Below are 8,291 nucleotides of genomic sequence, written 5' to 3'. Positions count from 1 at the left end.
GTCAGTGCAGAGCCCAAGGTGGGGCTCGAACCCACGAGCCGTGGGATCACGACCTGAGCCTAAGTTGAAAATCAGACGCTTAACTGACTGAGCCACCCAGGTGCCCTAGCTAGATGGGATTTAAAGGAATCCTTCCCTGATCACTGCCCACAGCCACCACTGACCTGCTATGCTAGTACTCCGCTCTGATTTCTTCAGAGCATTTGCTAGTATGTGAAATTATTTTCCATTTATTTGTGCCTTTCATCTGTTGATTTAATTGTATATTTTTAAATACAAGTTCTACCAGAGCGGGAAAGTTTTCCAGCACCTACAACAATGGTTGACATAGTGGGAGCCCCCAAAAGGCCATCTATTCATTTTGAGTAAACAGAAGGTGCGTTTACTGTGCACCTACTCACTGCCAGATACTCTGGGCTGCAGAAATGGATTTGATAATCACCAGAATATAGGTGGCACTTCATGCCATAGGAATGGGTGAGAAAACCCGGGACAGGCATGTGGAGCCAAAATATAATGGGTCAGAGAGGAATTCTATGTAGGAGTAGACAGAACAAAACCCCAAAGAGACGGATCTGGGGAGGTGAAAGGGAAGCAGGAGAGATGTGGTATCACAGAAACCAAGGGAGAACAGAGCCCATGATATAAATTACCACTTGATTAGATAATCTGCTTCTGGCTGATGATTCTGTGCAGTAGCTTCTTGGGATGTGGCTGAGACTTGTTGACTGTGTTGTATTTGTGTTGTGTGCCCATTGGGGACTTCTGAAGAAAGCCTTATCTACCTATCTACTTTCTGTCTGGGTATCCTGGGATATAGCTCACTAGTGATGTCATATATGTTCTCCTTTCACCTTAATTCAAGTAAACTTTCCAGAATTCTCCTCTTCAGATAAACAAATGTCCATTTATGTAGGCATCCTAGCTGGAAATAGATATCTGTATCTATATATCTCTGGTATCTGTCTATCTAAATCTGGATCTGGATCTGGATCCAGATCTGGATTTGTACCTCTCTCAGGTAATTATAAGGGCTTAAAAAAAAAAAAAAAAAAAAAGGCAGGGCTAGGGGATGGAGAGTGACCAGAATATACATGAAGGGAGGCTATGTGTGATATTCCAGATAAGAGTGTTGAGGGATGACTTTGCCGATAAGGTGACATTTAAGCAGAAGCCTGAAGGAATTAAGGAGCAAGCCTTGTGGATATTTGGGGAAGAATGTTCCAGAGAGAAGGAATGGGCAGAACAGCAAGAAGGCCACTGTGGCAGGTGGAGAATGAGCAGGGGAGAGTAGGAGAGACAGGGGGTTGGCCATGTACAGGGTGGACCGAAGGCAGCAGCCTTGGCCTTCAGCTTAGGAATTCTCCAAGGCTGCTTTAGGAAATAGGGGGACATCCCAATGGTGCCCAGAATAGAGCAGGTGCCCAAAAAGCACTTGTTAAATGAATGAATCCCTAAGGCGGACAGAGAATTATTTTGAGATCTGCATCCTGGGGTTCACAGCTAACTGAGTGAGTCCCTAACTCAGGCAAGTTTAGCATTTGATTATATTTAATTTAGTGTTTTCCCTGGATTCCCCCCCCCCCGCCCCCAGTGTATGTCTTAATGTTTCCTTTAAAAATTTGGTGTAGGGTCGGGGCGCCTGGATGGCTCAGTCGGTTGAGTATCTGGCTTTGGCTCAGGTCATGATTGCACAGTTCATGGGTTTGAGCCCTTGTCAGTCAGGCTTTACACAGGCAGCCCAGAGCCTGCTTCAGATTCTCTATCCCCCTCTCTCTCTGCCCTTCCTCACTTGTGCTCTCTCTGTCTCTCAAAAATAAATAAACATTTAAAAAACCCTTTATTTAAAAAATTGGTTTAGGGGCACCTGGGTGGCTCAGTTGATTGAAAGTCTGAATCTTGGTTTGAGCTCAGGTCCCCATGCTGGGCTCTGCACTGTCAGCATGGAGTGTGCTTGGGATTCTCACTCTCTCTGCAACCCCCCCACCCCCGCTCACATGTTTCCTCCTTCCCTCCACCCCCCCTTTCAAAATAAATAAATGAACTTTTAAAAATAATAAAAAACAAAAATTTAGTTTATTTAGGACATAGACCATGTCTTTTATTTTATGATGGAAAGTCCAGTGCTGGAATTCAACACTTGCTTGGCTTAATTAAATCAAGAAAGGTAGTGGAATATAGATACAGAATTTAAAAAAAAAAAAAATTAGTGTTTATTTACTTATCGGCGGGGGGGGGGTGGGGGGCTCAAACCCACAAACCGCAAGATCATGACCTGGCCCAAAATAAAGAGACGCTTCACAGACTGAGCCACCCAGGCATCCTCAGCATTTCCTACTTTTTACTGGAAACCTTTCTAGAGAAATTCAGGAACTTATTTTATTTTGGATGGCTCCAAGAGGCAGTTAAATGTTCAGTAAGTTTTGGCAAGGACAACTTGTTTACTAGAAGGCATGTCCAGATAAAATATATTGTCATCACTTTCTGCGTTTACTTTGCTAAACTACGTGTTTGTAACAACATTTTAGAGTGTTGGTAGGATTGAGTCTATACAATAACTTGTATTGTCTTGGGTGGTCAATTCTTTATATACAAAAGCAATAGCTAGGATTTACCAAGGCTCTTTTATATATGCAGCTGGCCGATAGTGAAACTGAGGGTCAAGTACTCCTGCCTCATGGATCTTGAACACGGTTAACCACGGAAGTGGTTTTCACTGGCTTTTCTAGTACCGGGTAGTATTCCGATGTATTATTTTAAATTATCACGAGAATACATGTTCACGGCAGAAAGTTTTTAAGACACGTAAAAACACAAGTTTTCAGAAATAACAAATTCTCCCTCATCCCATCACCCAGAGATAAACAGCCACCCTTACAATTTAAAAAAATGTGGGAGCGCCTGTGTGGCTCAGTCGGTTAAGAGTCTGACTCTTGGTTTCCACTCAGGTCATGATCTCACAGCTCATGAGTTCAGGCCCCACATCGGGCTCTACACTGACAGCATGGAGCCTGCTGGGGATTCTCTCTCCCTCCCCCCCTCTCTCTGCCCTTCCGCCATTCATGCTGTCTCTGTCTCTCTCAAAATAAATAAATAAACTTTAAAAAAATAAAGGGGCGCCTGGGTGGCGCAGTCGGTTAAGCGTCCGACTTCAGCCAGGTCACGATCTCACGGTCCGTGAGTTCGAGCCCCGCGTCGGGCTCTGGGCTGATGGCTCGGAGCCTGGAGCCTGTTTCCGATTCTGTGTCTCCCTCTCTCTCTGTCCCTCCCCCGTTCATGCTCTGTCTCTCTCTGTCCCAAAAATAAAATAAACGTTGAAAAAAAAAAAAAAATTAAAAAAAATAAAAAACTGGAGGAGGTCACATGATAACTAAAGAGCTAGAGAAACATTTCAGGGGAATACTGATGTTGCTTCAAATAAGGTAACTGTTGTGACCAAAATGAAGGACCATGAGGGATAAGAATCAATACATGGCTGAACCCTAGGCTAAGGTATTGCCTGACTCTGCCTCTGCTTGTCAAGTGTAAACCTGTATGCTCTGGACTGACCACAGGATCAGCAAGACAGAACACAAATCGCTCCTCTATGATCAGAGCTCACCTCCACCAAACTCCTGACTGTGATCAGTGACTTCCCAAAACCACGAAAAGCCATCAGATATTTGTATCATATTTCTCTCTTGAGCCTCGGTCACCTACCTAGGCTTGTGGCACTCACTTAGGGGACCCGTAGACATGTGCTTAATGCTTCCTGCCTGGCGGGACTCCTCGAATCCTCATTTTGGACTCCTGGATGCTCTTTGACCTAATATCCCCTGGAATGTCTACATTCAGACCCAAAGAGCCGAGAGTGGAAATTTCCCTGTGACTTCCACTCTTAAGGTTACAAGTAAATACCCAGAAGCCTGTAGGTTGGCTGTTTTCCCTGTCTCCCTCTGACCTCAGCCACTAGGCTCACTTACCTGTCCCCCATCCTAGACTCTGAAGCCAGCCTAGACCCTACATCAAGGTGACTTTCCCAACCTAACCACCCAACTCTCCAGTGGCACAGTGACTCAGCAGCAAACCCGCTCTGCTTCCTGTGAACTGCAGCCCTAATTATAGGGCTCTCGCTTCCATTTTATTGTTGTGCTACTCGTATGTGTTTGGGGAAGCTGTCTTGTTCTAATTCGTTTGTGATTGGTTATCTTTCCTTTTTCCTTCCTTCCTTCCTTCCTTCCTTCCTTTTTCTTTCCTTCTATCTTTACCAAGCCCCTACCTGGTTCTGCTATTCAGTAGTTGGCTCCTTGCCCTATTCCTCTATGCATAAATAGTTTTCTACCTCCCCAGTTCTTCTGAGATTTGAATTCTGCTTTGTCCATGCTCCCAGATGCTGGAGGCCTGAGGCCTGGCTCCCCTGGCCATGTCTGTACTGCCTTCTGGCAGATTAATGCCTAAAGAGGCAGCCATGGGCTAGAGAGTCACGGGATGCTGTGGTCCCCAGAACGGAGCCAGCTTGAGTGCTTTCTACACGTTGGGCACAGAAGAACTGAGGACACTGCAGAGAGCAGGACAGACAGAGCTCCCACCTTCCAGGAGCTTACCTGCTGATGTGAGGAGACACAGTAAAACAGATAAGCAAATATAATTCTAGGAGTGAATACTGTGGAGAGAAAAGAAACATGTTCATGGGCGCCAGGCCTCCCGCTGATTTTCTGTGATTCCAGCCGCTTACGTGAACTGGGCCTGTATCTGCTCGTGAGAACTTCCCTGAAGGCTCCTTTAAGGTAAAGCAGTTCCCATCAAAAATCCTCATAGAATCTGAGTTTGAAGCTTTTGACAATTAAGTTGTGAAAACAGCGACTAATCCCACTCATGCTGGCTGGGAATCCTTTAGCAATTATGGGACCTCCCCTTCCACATGACCGTAGGAATCTTTCCCTTCCCTGGGAAGCCCCAGAACCCACACATGCAACTCACAGGACTCTCAACTTCCTCTTCCTTGTGGCTGGGGTACTCTTTGCAAAAATAATATCTGCCTATCTATAAAATCCAATAGAAAAGGGCAGACAGTAGCACATATCACCAATAAAGGTAGACTTAAAAATTTTGGGGGGAGAGCTAAATCAAGCACCCCATTTAAAATTCAAAAGTTATAAATGGTTATAGAATAAAAAGGGAATCTCTTTTCCATGCATCCTTTGAATAATCATCCAGTCCCCCTGCCCAGGACAACCACCATGACCAGCTTCTTGTGTGTCCTTCCAGAGATAATGCAGGCACGTGTAAGCACATGTAGAAATATTCTGTTTTTCACACAAATGGTAGAATATTATATACACTGGTATTGACATCACTTTTTCAAAAACAATTCCAAATGCATGAAGCCACTTCATTCTCTTTAACAGGTGAATGACAGTCTAATGTATGCAGATACCACAATTCGTATAAATAGTCTCCTATGAATAGATATTTAGGTTTATTCCAGTTTTTTTTTTTTTTGCCTCTGCCAATAATGCTACAATTAATATTCTCGTGATATAGCCTTTTAACACCGGGTATACTTTAACCCGAAAATTCCATCATTCTCTTTCCAACTGGCTCAGTTATGTGCGTTTGTAATTCTGTATACCAGTTTCCTTTTAAAACAAGGGAAGCTTGCAGAGGTGACGAGGATGTTTCTGGTACACTTAAAATTGCACAAAAAAGATTTTGTGCAATTTTTACAACAAAAAGTCTTTCAACTTCTGGGCAAGGTGAACTGTCATGACACATGTTGGTCCTTGTCAGAATGGCAACGTGCCACCTTAGGAGCAGTTTTAAATTCAATAGTAAACGTTCGTGATTCTCAAAATTCCTATGTTGACCAAATGTGGTAAATTAGGGCAGCCACGCTGTCTGGTTCAGGTAGAAAACCAAGCACATGACTGTATGACACAGCATATTGAAAACCTTGTGTTCTGCTCTCTGGGGGCCACCCACAAATGCTGGAGAAAAAAAAGAAAAAAAACAAGGAGTCATGCTGCTGATATAGAATCTTGTGGTAACTCCATCAAGAGAAAGAAGTCCTGGGATTGGTCAACAGCACGTATCTCGTGCCCTCTAGTTTCCTTTCCCTACGAACTCAGCATTAAAAAGCAACTCTAAGCAGTCCCTGAAGGACCTGGGCAAGGATGTGTTTTTTTCCCTCTGTGTCTGTCTTATACAGATCATGCTGTTTAGGGGAATGATATTATTAAGAAAACTTTACATTTTGTGGCTGGTTGGAATTAACCAGAATTGTCTGGAAGACATAAACCGAATGAAAAGTCACAGCAGTCGTCCGGCTGTGGGTGCAAAGCTCTTCAACCAGAGGAAGTCGAGTGCTGGCCAAAGGGCTGGCGCTGAATGAAGTGCACGGAAGGGACCACCGACATTGTCTCAGCTGAGTAAGGTAAGTGCTTTGGTGGAAAAGGTGGAGGCAGGAGAGAGAGTTCTCTCGCATCCTCAAGCATATCCATTGTATACACACATTTTCAAAGGGGAAACTTCGAAGGACATCACTAGGAAAGTTCTGGATAGAATAGAAGCAGTTGCTGAGGGTGTGTGACACTTTTCAATCTGAGAGTGGCTCATGGGCCCTCACTTTTTAAGTCCCTGGAGGTCTTAGAAAAGGCGGCTGGCAATTGGAAGCTCCAGGCTGAGGGCAGTCAGGTGGGAGGTGATGGCCATCTCAAACTGTCTTTTGAAGTTCAAATGTGAATATAAGTGTGCAGCAGTCTACTTGGGAGCTATAGTTTAGAAAGAAGCACTGCTCTTTTTTTTCTTTTTTTTAGTTTATTTATTTATTTTGAGAAGGAGAGAGAGAGCACAAACAGAGTAGGGGCAGTGAGAGAGAGAGGAGAGGGAGAATCCCAAGCAGGTTCCATGCTGTCAGCACAGAGCCCGATGTGGGGCTCGAACTCACGAGCCACGAGATCATGACCTGAGCCAAAAGCAGACACTTAACCGACTGAACCACCCAGGTGCCCCACGAAGTGCTGCTTTTGTACCCATTCTCTCCACCCTGACCAACCCCCTGTCCCTAATCTGTTCTTTCCAAAGCATTTGCTTTTGACTAGTGACGCTGTCCCAAGGCTTTAACTTCTGTGGAGCTGCGGCCACTCAAATTCTTTTCATTATGTGCAATTCAAAGTCACAGCTCGAGGTCCAAGCTTGATTTTATAACTAAAATACAGATTGGCTGTCTCTCCAGAATTGGTCATGGCAAATGTGCCATAGTTGCCAAATGCCTATTTTGAAATTTTATTGTCAAGACATTCAAAGTTTGATCCTCAATTTCACCATCTGCAAAACAAAAAGTCGGATCAGGCCAAATGAGCTCTTAATTTTCTCTCATCAGTCTTATATTCTCTGAACTCATGGATTTTCTTTCCTGTATATTCTTTTGCTTCTAAGTTAATATAATCTGGACTCAAAAAGAGAGACATTCCCTAATACTTATTTGTCTCAGGGGCACAGAAGCATTTTATTTTTGTTAGAGATTTTCTTTCAACTCTTGTTGACTTAAGACGAATAACCACGCCTGGTTATTCTTATAATAGTGAGCATTCAAAGTTTTCCTACCCTCTCTGTAACATAAAAGTCTCATTTATGTAAGTATTTGTCTCTTCTAGATAAGGCCATAAAACATTGCCACATACATATTCCACTATTACCACAAATACATGCCTAAAACCAAAGTATTCTCAACATTTGTTCAAAAAAGTAGTTTCCCTACCCCTAAGCTTCCTCTTTTGCCCAGTCTGCAATACTATAGGTTTTACATTTACACTCACAGAGTTACTCTGGACTTCTCCCGTTTCTCACGTCTGTCTTGGTCAAGTGTATGCAATCATTCACAAAGCCTCAGTACTTTTCAAGTCCCAGTGCGTCACTAAACTGTCCCTTCCTCTCCTTCACTATTTACTTCAGTATTTCATGTCTGTTCTGCCATATTGGCTGTCAAACGTGTCTCCCTGCTCATACCCGGTCCCTCCCCTTTCCAAACCATCCAGTAACCATCACAATATTTATTTTCCTAAAATAGGATGTTCTCCACGTCACCCTGCATTCAAAAGTCTTCACAATTCCACAAAACCCTTCCAATTCATTGATACGCCTTTCCCCATCCGCTCTGTTGATCAAAATACTATTCCTCATCATTATCCAGCTTCATTTTTTTGTCTTTTTGAAGCCCAGGCTCTTCTTCTCTGCCAGTCTTCTCAACTGCTCCAACTGAAGGCAACCCTTCTGTGCTCTGAAACGTCATTGGATTTATGACCCATGATACA

General features: G+C 43.7%; 1 protein-coding gene across 1 annotated transcript in view; it reads left to right on the top strand.

The window, feature by feature from the left end:
• The first annotated feature begins 6,131 nt into the window (after positions 1-6,131).
• The window catches only part of ZC3H12C (zinc finger CCCH-type containing 12C), an 87,747-nt gene continuing 85,587 nt past the window's right edge, over positions 6,132-8,291 (top strand). Inside the window, exon 1 of the mRNA XM_060604627.3 lies at positions 6,132-6,412. The gene's annotated coding sequence lies outside the window, so the exon portion shown is untranslated. The remainder of the gene's footprint in view (positions 6,413-8,291) is intronic.

This window comes from Panthera onca, chromosome D1 (assembly GCF_046562875.1).
Source record: "Panthera onca isolate mPanOnc1 chromosome D1, mPanOnc1 haplotype 2, whole genome shotgun sequence".
NCBI lineage: Eukaryota > Metazoa > Chordata > Mammalia > Carnivora > Felidae > Panthera > Panthera onca.
This window is presented reverse-complemented; position numbering and strand designations above follow the sequence as displayed.